General features: G+C 37.0%; 1 protein-coding gene across 3 annotated transcripts in view; it reads right to left on the minus strand.

Annotated features, from left to right (window-relative positions):
* The window catches only part of BACH1 (BTB domain and CNC homolog 1), a 57,889-nt gene that overhangs the window by 42,249 nt on the left and 1,850 nt on the right, over window positions 1-13,790 (minus strand). The window contains exon 3 of one of the 3 annotated variants that reach the window (XM_008267171.5): window positions 1,008-1,055. The exons of the other annotated variants lie outside the window; for them this stretch is intronic. The gene's annotated coding sequence lies outside the window, so the exon portion shown is untranslated. The remainder of the gene's footprint in view (window positions 1-1,007; window positions 1,056-13,790) is intronic. 3 annotated transcript variants of the gene reach the window in all.

The raw sequence follows: 13,790 nt of genomic DNA on the forward strand, positions 1-13,790 counted from the left end.
ATCAGAGTTACAAAGAAGAGGAAGGGACAGGGATTCCCTTTTCCGCTGGTTCACACCCCAGATGGTTGCAATGGCCAGTACTGGGCCAGGTAGAAGGCAGGAGGCAGAAGCCCCATCCAGGTCTCCCACATGGGCGGCAGGGGCCCAAACACTTGAGCCATCTTCCACTGCTTTTCCCAGGCCATTAGCAGAAAACTGGATAGGAAGTAGACTAGCCAAAACATGAACCAATGCCCAAATGAGATGCCAGCATCTCAAGTGGTGGCCTTACCTACTATGCCACAATGCCAGCTCCAAAATTTGGATTTTTTAACCTCATTCTCTGGTTGTTTTCGTTTTGTTGCTGCTACTATGTAAGCAAATACTTATTTTTAAACTATTAACCATGCATTTTACAACTTTACTTAATCCTCTTCTGCTGGTAGCTGTTTTGTGGTCAGCCTATCTGTAAAAACAAACTATTTTACTTCTTTCCCATCTTTATACTTCTTATTTCTTTTCCTTCCCTATTGCAATGCCTAAACAGTGTGAGTAGTAAAACTGTATGTCCTAATCTTATTCCCTCTTGTAAGAATTGTATGCAGTATTGCACCACCAGATATGACATTAACTATAGGTTCTCTAGGAGGAATAATTTAAGGTGCAGCAGTTAATATCCCAATTAAACTTATGGTTCCCACAAGGAACTCAGAGGGCAAGAGGAAGGAAAAAAAAAAAGGCAGAGGGAAAAATTCCCAAAAATTTCCTCAAAGAGTGATATTCCCAAACTGAGACACTCCTAAAGTACACCTACACCACTTCCCAAGTACTCACATTTCAGACAGCCTTAACCTAAGACCCTAAAATCAATCAGGGGCTGGAGATAAGAATGCCAGATAATTCTTATCAGGAAGCATACATTCAAACTTGGACTATCAGAAACTCACAAACTTAACAGCTAGCTGCTCTGGATAGCTAAGTGTGGACAGCACAGTATAAAAGAACACTTCATAACTTGATAACATTACCAACTAAGGAAGTTCCTTTGTATCTCTCTCCCTCTGGCAGTTTCTTTCCTGGCAAAACATAAACAAGAATAGGACTTTTGGGAGAATGAAATGAAATACACACATAATGTTCTCAAAGACAATGCCTGGCCCATAATGAGTGCTCAATAATTACTTTAATTGCATTTGATGCTAGAAATATTTTTTGAGTGGCACAAGGTGACAGTGAAATTGTAAGCAAAGAAGTGTAATAGCACACTACTAAGCTCAGAGCCCAATTTTGACATAGTATATAACATAAATACTAAGCTGGTTTTAATAGATGAATAACAGGAAAAAATTAGAGTTACAGAATAGAATGTAAACATTATTAAATTTCACAAAACGAAACTGCATGACTGGGAGATGGAATTAGAGAAAATGGGAAGGAAAAATAATGTGGAGTTAAAAATAAGACTAAAAATAAAAAAGTTTACAGTTGGAGTTGTATAGTCAGAGCAGAAATGGAATAGTATGATTATAAATACAGAGACTTCTTCCTGTTTGGGAACAGTATTATACATATTGTTTGAAATTTAATATTGATAGAGATCCAATTCAAATAGGTTATTTAGAAATTTAAGGGTATTCTCTATAAAAATGAGCTGCTGAACTGCCAACCCACCAGCCTTACAGAATCTGATGAAATATATTACACTTCTAAGCCACTCACATAATAAAAGTTTGCACTTGCTTTTAGTAGAACTGATGAATTAAACTGACGATAAATCAAGAGCTGATTGTTTGAGACCAATAAAACTGACAAAACTTCTGCAAAGTCTCACCAAGAAAAAGAAATGAGACAGAAATATATAGCATTCCCATTGTCATACAAAACATATTATAGCGGCTCCTTTCTTTAAATTAAATTTACTGAACTTCCCTATACCCCTAAATCCACAATTCGCTCTGTTCCTCTTTATGAAACTCCCAAGAAGAACTATTTATACTCATATTGTCCCTACTTCCCAATCTCTTCTCAATTTCAATTGAACCACTAAAATCAGGCCTTTCTCATTCTACCCCATGGAAAACACAGCAAATGGCAAATTTTCAGTAATCTTACGCAGCATCCCATTCAGTAGGTTAATCATTTCCTCCCTGAAACTTTTTCTTCCCTTGGTTGCCAGGCTATCACAATCTTTTGAATTCCCACTCACCATACTGGTGACCACTTATCAGTTTTCCTTGGACAATCGGCCTCCACTTTATACTCACTAAGTGCTAGAAAGCCCAGGGCTGAGTCCCAGATCACTCTTCATCTTTGTGCACACCCCTAGGAGAACTCACCTGGACTCACATGGGGGATGTGGTAATTCATGGACCTGCTAAACACTCTTGTATTTACATCTGGTATAATTTCAACTTCTCTCAAACTTCTTACTCTCATAGCCAACTATTTATTCAAATCACTACCTCTAAGTCTAACACGCATCTCAAATTAACATGTCCAGAAATCTTGGTTGCCACCCCACCGCCACCATGCCTTAGCAGAGTATCTATCAAAATGTTAATAATGATTACATCGAATAATTTTTATTTTTTGTTTGTTTCTGCATTCAAATCCTTAACCATAAACACATATTACTTTATAATCAGAAAGATATTGTTTGCCTTCATTAAAAATGCAGTTCAAATTTATTTCAATTGTTGTGAAGCCTCCCAAAGAATGCAAATGCCTTTTCTCCCTTTATAATAGGCATTTCCTGCAGTTATCAGTACATACTGGTTTGACAGATGCAGAAAATTCATGGGCAACTCTTAAGACACAACAACCTCCATTGCTATCTTCAAATAATTATTAAAAATAAATCTTTTAAGAAACTAAGAAGATTACACGATGTGGAAAAACAAGGTAAATGCTTCAGGAAAGTAATAAGAAAAGACCCATCAAATCAGGTATAGCCATATGAACATGGGTAAATGCACATTTGTGAAACTGGAGTAGACAGCAAACATCAGTAGGTAGCTTCCACACTATTTGTCTCAAAAAGCCATTGAAAGGCATGAAGTTCTAAACAAACAAAATTGTTAAAGACAAAAGAGAATAGTTTCAGGTTATTTTAACCAGCAACACAGGGATATAATTAAGACCTATTGATATCATCAATTGTGTGATCTTTAAGTTACATGAATTACCACTTAAGGTTGCCAATCATGAAAATAACATCAGCACTTTAAGGACTGAATAGTTTAGTGCATTTAATAACACAGTGATTAACACACCAGACAATTCATATTTTATCATGATTGCCATGATGATGCACATGATCAAAAAGAAAACCATATACTTGAAAAGGCTTAAAAACTCAAGAATTGAGCCGTGGCGCAGTGGCACAGTGGGTTGATCCTCCGCCTGTGGCACCGGCATCCCATAGTTCTAGTCCCGGCTGCTCCTCTTCCAATCCAGCTCTCTGCTGTGGCATGGGAAAGCAGTAGAGGATGGCCCAAGTCCTTGGGCCCCTGCACCTACATGGGAGACCACAAAGAAGCACCTGGCTCCAGGCTTCAGAACGTCGCAGCTCCAGCTGTTGCAGCCATTTGGGGAGTGAACCAACGGAAGGAGGACTTTTCTCTGCCTTTCCCTCTCACTGTCTGTAACTCTGCCTCTCAAATAAATAAATAAATAAAATCATAAAAAAAAACTCAAAAATTGTCTGAAAAGGCAGATTCCTGAATTCTTAACAATAAAAATTTGTTAAACCAAATAAGTATCTCAACAAAGAAAAAAAATTAAAACTGTACAAGTCTGTCCAAGATAATTACTAGTTTCACAAGACTAAAGAATTTCTAATTAAGAGATCACATTCATCTAGGATGACTGGTTTCCCTGTAGAAATGGAAATTTGAGGCCACAGAGAGTGTAACAAAGGATGAAAAGGTCTCTACCCTACCTCTCCCATATTATATTTAAATTCAAATTATCTTATCACTTGATGTAAATGGTAATTGAGGGAGTAGACAAGGAGAAGTGAGGAAGAATAGAAGAACAAGGTATATAGGGAAAGTATCCTGAGTGCCATGAGAATGAACAATGTTAAATGAGCATTTACAGATAGAAAACTTTTCCCCTATTACTCGATATTTTGTGAATTACTTTTTAATGAACACTTGTTGGATTACATAACCAATCTCTTATGCCATTAAAAAGAATCTGACACTAAACTGTGCTAAAACTTAGTCTACATTTCTACTCACTACATGTACAAAACTCAGGAAGGAAAGAAGACTGGTATCTCATGAAAAGCCTCTTTCAATACCAAGTATTCAGTGTCTGTGTCCTCCACTCAATGAAATATTAAAGTCTTCATATGACAATTTGTTTTCAAACTGTAAAAATTATAACCATGTCCAAATTATTTCCAAATTCTGAGGTGAAGACTTAAAATTACTTCAAGGTCAGAAGGACCCTCAGTAGGTTCAAGAGTTGACACACACAAAATGAAAAGTAACTGGAAAAGAAAACAGCAAAACAACAATATAAAGTGCCATTCAAATTCTCAAACACTCCTTATACACCAACTCATAACAAAAAAAAAGAAAAAAGTAATTAACAATCAATTAAATAAGGCAGTATTACAGCGGAACAATTAGTATATCATATGAATCAGAGATCTGAAAGTCTTTAAGTCAAATAGAAGTACTACACCAAAATGCTTTATTTTAAAATAACCCAACCCATTAATCCCTAACCAGCTACCACAGGACTATAGTGTCTCAGCATATAGTGTTAAGACTAAAAACTATTTCTTTTATTATTTACATTAAGTTGGGAGTCAAAATAATCATCTCTAAAATAGGGATTTCAAAGCTATAAATTTTCCATCAGAGCCTTCAATAACTACTTTTCATTATATGATAATCATAAAATGTAGTGAAAAATAATTTGGGGCCCATAAATACAGTTGAAATATATCTTAGTACAGACAGTATTTGAGGAACAACTGAATAGGTAAATACAATTACATTTTATGTTAGACAAAAACTATTTCATCGTACTATGAGCCTTTCTAAATATTATTCAAAAAACTGTCTACATAAAAAACCTGATTATAGGGGCATGAATATTTTTACTATAAACAGATGTTAAATGCTTAAAGAAAAATATGTATACACCCTGATTAAACATATCATGTATCTATCAAAACATCATAATACACCATAAAACACACACATTTTTATGTGTCAAAAAATTGAAATAAAAAAAGTAAAACAACTTCAGGAGCCTACTCTGAACATATCACATTCTCTTACTCTCAAATAGGAACAATAATGAACAATTAATTTCTACTGTGTTGATGAATACCTAAAATGATTATATATTTATGTATTTATCTGCATATCACAAAGCATCAAAAAATAGAATTGAGAAGGAAAAAGAATGGAACATGAGGGCTGGCATTGTGACACAGCAGGTGGAGCCACCAATATCCAGCTCCCTGCTGGTAGCCTGGGAAAAGCCTTCAAGGATGGCTCAGGTGTTTGGGCCCTTTGCCATCCATGTGGGAGACCCAGACGGAGTTCCAGGCTACTGGCTTTGGCCTGTCCCAGTCCTAGCTATTGCAGGCATCTACAGGGTGAAACAGCAGATAGAAGATCTCTGTTTCTTCCTCTCCCTGTGGCTGATTTTCAAATAAATAAATAAATCTTAAAAAAAAAAAAAAAAAAAAAAAAAGAATGAAAGTGGCAATGTTGTAGCATAGAAGGTTAAGACTGCTTGAGACACACCACAAGGGTGCCAGCTCAAGACTTGACTGCTCCAGTGGGAAAGCAACAGAAGATGTCCCAAGTCCTTGGGCCCCTGAACCCAGGTGAGAGAGCCAGAAGAAGCTCCAGGCTGTTGGCTTTGGCCTGGCCCAGCCCCAGCCATTGTGGCAATTCGGAGAGTGAACCAGCAAGAAGATGGATCTCTCTCTCTCTCTCTCTCTCTCTGTCTTTCAAATAAATAAAAAAATAAGTCTTTAAAAAAGAAAAACGAATGAAACATAAAAGTGCTTTCCATAGGCCAGCGCTAAGGCTCAATAGGCTAATCCTCCACCTGCGGCGCCAGGACCCCGGTTCTAGTCCTAGTCGGGGCACCGGATTCTGTCCCAGTTGCCCCTCTTCCAGTCCAGCTCTCTGCTGTGGCCCGGGAGTGCAGTGGAGGATGGCCCAGGTCCTTGGGCCCTTCACCCGCACGGGAGACCAGGAGAAGCACCTGGCTCCTGGCTTCGGATCAGCGCTGTGCGCCAGCCACAATGGCCATTGGAGGGTGAACCAACGGTAAAGGAAGACCTTTCTCCCTGTCTCTATCTCACTGTCCACTCTGCCTGTCAAAAAAAAAAAAAAAAGTGCTTTGCATAGTGACCAATTATAATGTACTTCAAAATTGCAAAAAGAGGATTTTAAACACTCTCACCATCAATGATATGTAGGAGAGCAAATGGATATGCTAATTACCTTGATTTATTCTTTCTACAATATAGCCACATCAAAACATCACATGTTCCCCATAAATATATCCAATTATTTGTTAGCTATTTTAAGTGCTTTGAACAATTAAAGAGTGCTACAATTAACACTATATAAACTTAAAATAGCATTATTCTTGAAGTCTGAAAAGAATGAGGAAAACTAACCACAGGACAGCTTTCCCTTCTAGAAAGGGAATGAGTATGCAAAGGGATGGATGTTTCTGTTTGTATTCTTCTTTTAATTTGGGGAATCCTAGGGCTGCATACAGCCAATGAATGAATCATTTTTTATTTGAGCCAGGCTAGCCTCATCACTCAATAAGAGCCATGGATATCACAGGCATCATGCTCTTTAAGAAGGAAAGAGGTCCTCTTTATACAAAACAGAGGCTCTCCTTTCCCTGAACGCAGTAAGAGAAGGATCAAGAAGTTTAGAACTCTTGAGAATACCGAAAGAAATACATTCCTTCCATGAATTTTTTTTGGCAGAATAGGCATTTTCAGTTTTAAATAACCTTAAAACATTTATTGGATCTGAATGTAAATGTTATTTCTTTATCACAGTAGGAAATACGACACAGAAAAAGTCACCTAAAACTCCAAATTCAAAATAACTACATTTTATCTATTCAGAAGTGTGTGCCTGTGGATTGTGGTGGACAAGAATGACACTGTTGATTATCTAAAACCATTCACCCCCTCACTTTCTAAGCAAATCCTGAATGCACTCAAACATCTGCTTTATCTGGGGCTACCTACTTCTGAGGAGCAGACCCCAGTTCTAACCCAAGACAACTCATGATTCATCTAAGCATACCATGGTGGTCCCATTACCCTTGATACTGACTGATTTTGGTATAGGCTTAAGTGCAACATTGACTCACAAACAGAAGAGGGACAAGGTAGCCTCTACTATAAGATTTCTGTTCTCACTGATAAACACATCCTGACTCCTGACGGGGGGGGGGGGGGGGGGGGGGGGGTCCAAACAATCCATTGATAGGATTATCATTATTATTATCATTATTATTATTTGAAAGACAAGACGGAGGGCGCGAAGGTGGGAGGGAGAGATCTTCTATCCACTGGTTCATTCTCCAAATGCCCCCAACAGCCAGGACTGGGTAAGGCAAAAACCAAGAGCTCTGGAATCCATACCAGGTCTCCTTCCCCATGCGGCAAGGACCCACACACTTGAGCCATCATCTGCTGCTTCCCAGGGTGCACATCAGCAGGAAGCTGGATCAGAAGCTGAACCAGAACTCAAACCCATGAGCTCCAATATAGGATGCAGGCATGTTAACATCTGTGCCAAACCCTCAGCCCCACCGACAAGAGTTTTAAATAGGCACACACACATCCACAGCCTTCTTGATCCAACCTTCCCCTACTAAAATCTATTTCTAATCTACTCTTCTTCATGGCTAAACTTCTCAAAAGAATTATTAATAAAAATTGTTTTCTCCATTAAATTATGCATTAACATTACTAATGCTTTCATGATTCTCCAAAATTTATGCTTCTCAAAGTCTGTTGACGCTATTACAGCAATCAATACTTGCTGTTGTAATGGTTTGCTCGTCTGTTAGACTGCAACTTTTGAAAAATTCCATATTGCTATTATATAGAAAAGTTTTTGGCAAAGAAAGGCATAAATATTAGTTTGGTAAGTTAAATGTAAACTGAATACCTAATGTAGGAATGTTACAAATGTTGAAATGAATTTAGCAACCATATCTCCAAATAACAAAAGTTGAAAGTGTGCTTGTATGTGAGGTTGAAAGAGGAGCTACATGCACAGGAAGGTTAAGAAAACAAAGTGTCTTGAAACTTAGGAATGCCATTACTGTTTTCCCTAATTGTGTTCCAAGTTACCTCAATAAAAGATGGGAGAGCACCTGAGAAACAATCTGGGCTCCTAGGCTACTAATCATCAAAGCTACTAACCTAATCCAGAGAGAAGAAGGTGTCCTGGAACAGACAAACTAGGCAAATGAGGTGTGACACCGTCACAGCAAAATAGCTTTCATAATAAATCAAAACAAATATTCCTAAAGCTTGATTAGTACTTACAATACTCCTGCAACACAGAGAAAATTTTGAGGGAAAAGTTTACAGTAGCCAAGACTTATTCACAAATGGCTTTTCCTTTGATTTCTCTGGATGACACCTGGGACTAAAAGCATGTCAGCAAAGAACTCCATTCAGATCCCAGCAAAATGCGTTTCTACTTCAAAATATTTTACTAATGTGAAAAAAAAAATTGAAAGAGCCAATGCTTTTTTCCTTACTTCTCTTAATTTAAATGACTTCTATCTAGGAGAAAACCCTGAGCAATGCTAAAGATATTGCTTGGAAAACCACAGTAAAAGGAGAGGCATCGGGTGCTTTGGAAATGAAGAAGCTTGATAATCACTTCACAATTTCAAAAACAGTATTAACATACTAAATTGTTGACCTTGCCGAAAAACACTTACTCTGACATTATAACATATTCATTACATTCTAATAAATTTGGTAAACTAATAAATTTTTATACATGGTATAGCAAACTCTGATGGATGAGTAATTCTGTACTGATTTAGATGATTTCCAAAAGAGGATGGCACACTTTGGAGAGGGAACACAGCATTAATTATGTGAAGATACAAGCAAGCAACAGAGCTCTGAAGAGTTCACCTTTATAAGCCAAAAACACCCTTTGACATGGAATCCTAGAGGGAAACAATTTGTCAACAGAGATTAGTGGAAAAAAGGTGGCAGAGATGGAGAAAAGGAACCTTTCTCTTACTAAATATTATTTAATTTATAGCCTTGGAGTTATTGCTAATGTCCAATCTATAGAGGAATTTTTAAAACTGACACTACTATCTAAAACACTTTTTAGTGTAATTCTAGTTTGAGGAATGAGGAAGTAGAATGCAACTGCCCATTATGATTCTAATTCAATTTTACAGAAAAAAAAAAAAGGTGAAAATAAGAGCCAGAATTGTGGTACAGTAGGTTAAATGGCCGCCTGTGACCCGGGCTGTGACATCAGTTCCCTGCTAATGTGCCTAGGAAAGCAGTGGAGAATGACACAAATGCACGGGCACCCACCACACTTGTGGGAGACCCAGATGGAATTCTCAGTTCTTGGCTTCAGACTGGCCCAGCCCTAGCAGCCATTGTGGCCTTCAGGAGTAAACTGCCCCATGGAAGATTGACTCTCTATTTCTTTATCTCTCTCTCTCTCTCTCTCTCTCTCTCTCTCTCGCGCTGGCGCGCGCTTTCTGTCTCTCCTATCACTCTGTCTTTCAAATAAATAAATAAATAAAGTGAAAATAACCTTATAAATAACCTTATCAAACAGAAGCTGGAATCAATTTTATTACCAAAGTATTCTTTTTAACAATGAGTTTCCTAAGGCAGTAAGAAAATTATTTGAATTTACTTTTAAAAGAACATGATTTGCACACAGCTTCAGTAGCATTCAGGTAACAATTTCTAAATGATGCCAGTACTTAGAAAGGAACCAGCAGCTACCCAACTTCACGGCATGTCCACTGTAATCACACAGCAGGCATTAACAACCAAGACCCTGGCAATCACTATTTCTGTTTTTTCCTTTTTATTTGCTTTAGGGTAACATTTATTTTAATATTTTCTAAAATGCTCTGATCCTAAATAAAGGATCTGTTCTAGAGATATGAAAATATCGAAAGAAAGGTATCAGATACATAAGATGCCTAATATCTACACAACGCAAATTATATTTTACTCAATTCTATCAATGACAGATAAAATTAAGTCACAAGTTTTCTATCTCAGAAGATGAACTAGAAGAATGATTTAAATCCAGCTTCTTCCACAATAATCACACCAATGATTAAAAACAGAAAGTCAAAATCTAAATAATCAAAAGAATTTCAATTGGGCACACACTTAAATAAGTTAAGGAGTACAATACACAATGTTCTCTCCTTATTGCTACTAAAAGTTTCCAAGTTTCAAAATCATAGAACTATAATGAGCTCATACTATACTACCTTAGCGCAGGAACAGACAGCATACTAAACAAATACAGCCAAGGCATATTCAGTCTGCCACAAGAGGTAAAATAGGAAGACACAGTTAGTTCTTCACCAGCAAAAAACTTACACTTTATTTAAAAGGATACTCAAAATGTTTGACACACTTTTCAGAATTACTAATAGGTGCAGGAAGCTTTATGACAAACATATCCAATTATTCATATCCATATCATGGATAATTTTTCTATATTAGTATCACCATGTCATCTAAAGAAAACACAATACTTAAATAAAGTAACTTGCAGGAAAATGTGAATCTACACATTCCCAACAAACTGGATGGGGCACAGGAATAAGAATTTTGAAATAAGTTCCTTCCTGGTATTAACAGGCAAGGAGGGAGTAGACAGGTTACTAAACCTGCCAGGCCACAATGTTCTCAACGATAATGTTGGAGACTAGATAAAAAATGACAAGTGTTTTTATTTTTTCAAAAACCAATTTCAGTAACTGGCAATGACCACCTTTAAAGCATTCTGCTCAGACTCTTAAGCTTCCTTTAAGTAAAAAGCTAGGTACAGAGTTCCTTGCCCTCTGAAGTTAGGTGTGTGTGAGATGGTGCTATTGACAGTGTTTGCTCACATGAGTTGTTTTTCCAGTAGCAGTGACCTGCATTTCCCTTAGTCTCACTTGTAATCAGCTGTTACAATTCAGTTTTTAAAAGCTACAAAATATGGCTATGTAACTAAGCCAGTCCTTGACTCTGGACAACAGATAACACCTAATCTTGATGTTTAATATATTGCCAGCACTGTTATAACCACTTAAGCCATATTAACACATTTAATTCACACAGTGAGCTCTATGACTTAGATTCTACTATCAACATCCTCATTTTACAGGAGACAACAATGCATTAGTTACGAGGTGGAATAGCTTGCTCAATGTTTCAAAGGGGATAACACAGTCAGAACCTGACTTTAAGCAGTCTGGCTCTGTAGCTCCTACTTTTAACCACTTTGCTTTCTGCTTTTCTTGTTAACTATCCTGTGATCACACCAGGACATCAGCTTTATTAATGTTATACACTGAGGATGTCCTAAGTCCAGGTTTCATATGTAAGTCAATATTTTATCAGCAATCCTGAAATGCTTCCTTTCTCCAAGGGGTTTAGTTTCTGGTAGACAGTACGCAAATTATTCCTAACCTGAACATCAGTAGATGATTTTATTTGACATTTTTTTCAATCAAAATAATCTCAAAAATCATCCTCAAGAGTTACAGGTTTTATGGTTAAAACAATTCTCCTATTAACAGAACATTAGAAAACAGGAGATAGCAGGCAATTCCTAAAGCATAGGTTTTGGAAAGATCAGCAGCATTGTGAAGAGAATCTCTGACAACTGGCCATTTTCAAGGGTTCCGTATCTGTTATTCTGCATATCAACTCTCTCAGTACAGAGTACTGAAAGCATATGGCATCTGAGATTATACTGAATGATAAATACTAACCTCTAACCAGCCCTCCACACTCATAAGATGCAGATTTTCTGATTAATACCACTTCCCGAGGGATTTGCTGAATCATTAAAGAGGACATAAGTTTCCCCAACCTCCCCCTGCCCAGAAGCAGACTTCAAGAAATAACACAAGAGCCAGTGTTGTCATGCAATGGGTTAAACTGTGGTCTGCAGTTCCAGCATTCCGTGTGGGCACAGTTCAAGTCCTGGCTGTTCCACTTCAGATCTAGCTCCCTGTGAATGAGCCTGGGAAAGCAACGGGCAAGGTCCAAGTTCTTGGGTCCCTGCATCCACATAGGAGACAGGGAAGAAGCTCCTGGTCCCTGGTTTCGGCCTGGCCCAGTTCCGGCCATTGCGGCCACTTGGGGAGTGAACCAGGGAATGGAAGATCTCTCTTCTCCTTCTCTCCTTCCCTCCCTGTCTGCCTCTCTCTAACTCTGCCTTTCAAATAAATAATCACAGAACATGGTTAACTCTTAAAAGATTTGTTCTATAAACACTGCACTCCAATGTATACATTATCAAGTGTTCTCATTAATCTTTTTACACATCACTACACTTCAGATCACATACACAGATCAAACAAATCATTAAGTTTGTCTCCAAATCGATAATTCCATTTACCAAATATAACTGTTTTTTTTTCTATTTCCATCACTAACTTCAAGAATGTAATAAATTCACACTCAAGAGGGAACTGTTTTTACAATTCTATCTACAAAGCACGCTGAATCTCTTAAAAACTAATTAAAAATTAAAAAAAAGAAAATGTAATTTGAAGGCAAATTAATAGCTACGCTGACTGCTAAATTAAAAAACCTTCATGTGTCAAAAAAAATTACACTCAAGCTTCTAATTTTAAAGCACAATATAAAAGTAACAGAATTACATTGATAAAAATTGCCCTTAAGAAGAAATCAGAAGTTTTTTAAAAAAGTACAGCTGTTAAAAAATGTTATTGGCAATGGATAACAAGTATGAGCAGAAAAGGGTAGAGGGGATGTACCTTCACTATGTAATACTCAAGTACTGTTAATCTGTATCTTTCATGTCTTCCTTATTTTATAGAAAAGTTTTAAAAAGCAAAGTTTTAATAGCTTCTTCTTAATTTTACCACCTTGCACTCTTCATTAGAGACCCTAAAAATTCATTTATAATCTTCTCTAGTCCCAAATTTAAACAAAATTAATTTTTTCTAATACAAAATGTTTTAAATGAAAACTACCTACTATAAGAACTCATCATTCTTTTGACATGAGGTTAAGAACCAAACCCTCACCTCCATATTTCCCATTCCTAAACTTTGTCCACACTGAGGAAAGTTATGCTTGGGTTATGTGGTTACTTTTAAGCAAGAAACAATGACACGCAATGTAAAGACACTAGTACTATCTTTCAAGAGAATGAGACACATAAGTATGATCTGACTTTCATTAGACAACTGTCTAGCCTTGACTGTACCAGACATGTTAAATCCACCCACATTCACATTACCCTCCTGATACCAAAAAACTACTCCTGTATTCATGAAAAGCCAAGAGTCATGAAAAACAAGAGGAAAACTCCCTTTTGTGTTAGCATAAAGAAACTTTCATGAAGAACCAATTAAGTTCATGTTTTGAAATGTTAAAGACCATACAACAAGAGGAAATAAAAAACTAAGTACAGTATTGTTTATTGTATCAAATATTTATTGCCTGCAAATATTTACTGCCTGCAAATTTCTGCCCCAGTTTTAGCTCTTTCTCCAGTACAAATTCATTCTCAGTCAGATCTCGC

This window comes from Oryctolagus cuniculus, chromosome 4 (genome assembly GCF_051225735.1).
Source record: "Oryctolagus cuniculus isolate XC-2025 breed Fujian yellow rabbit chromosome 4, ASM5122573v1, whole genome shotgun sequence".
NCBI lineage: Eukaryota > Metazoa > Chordata > Mammalia > Lagomorpha > Leporidae > Oryctolagus > Oryctolagus cuniculus.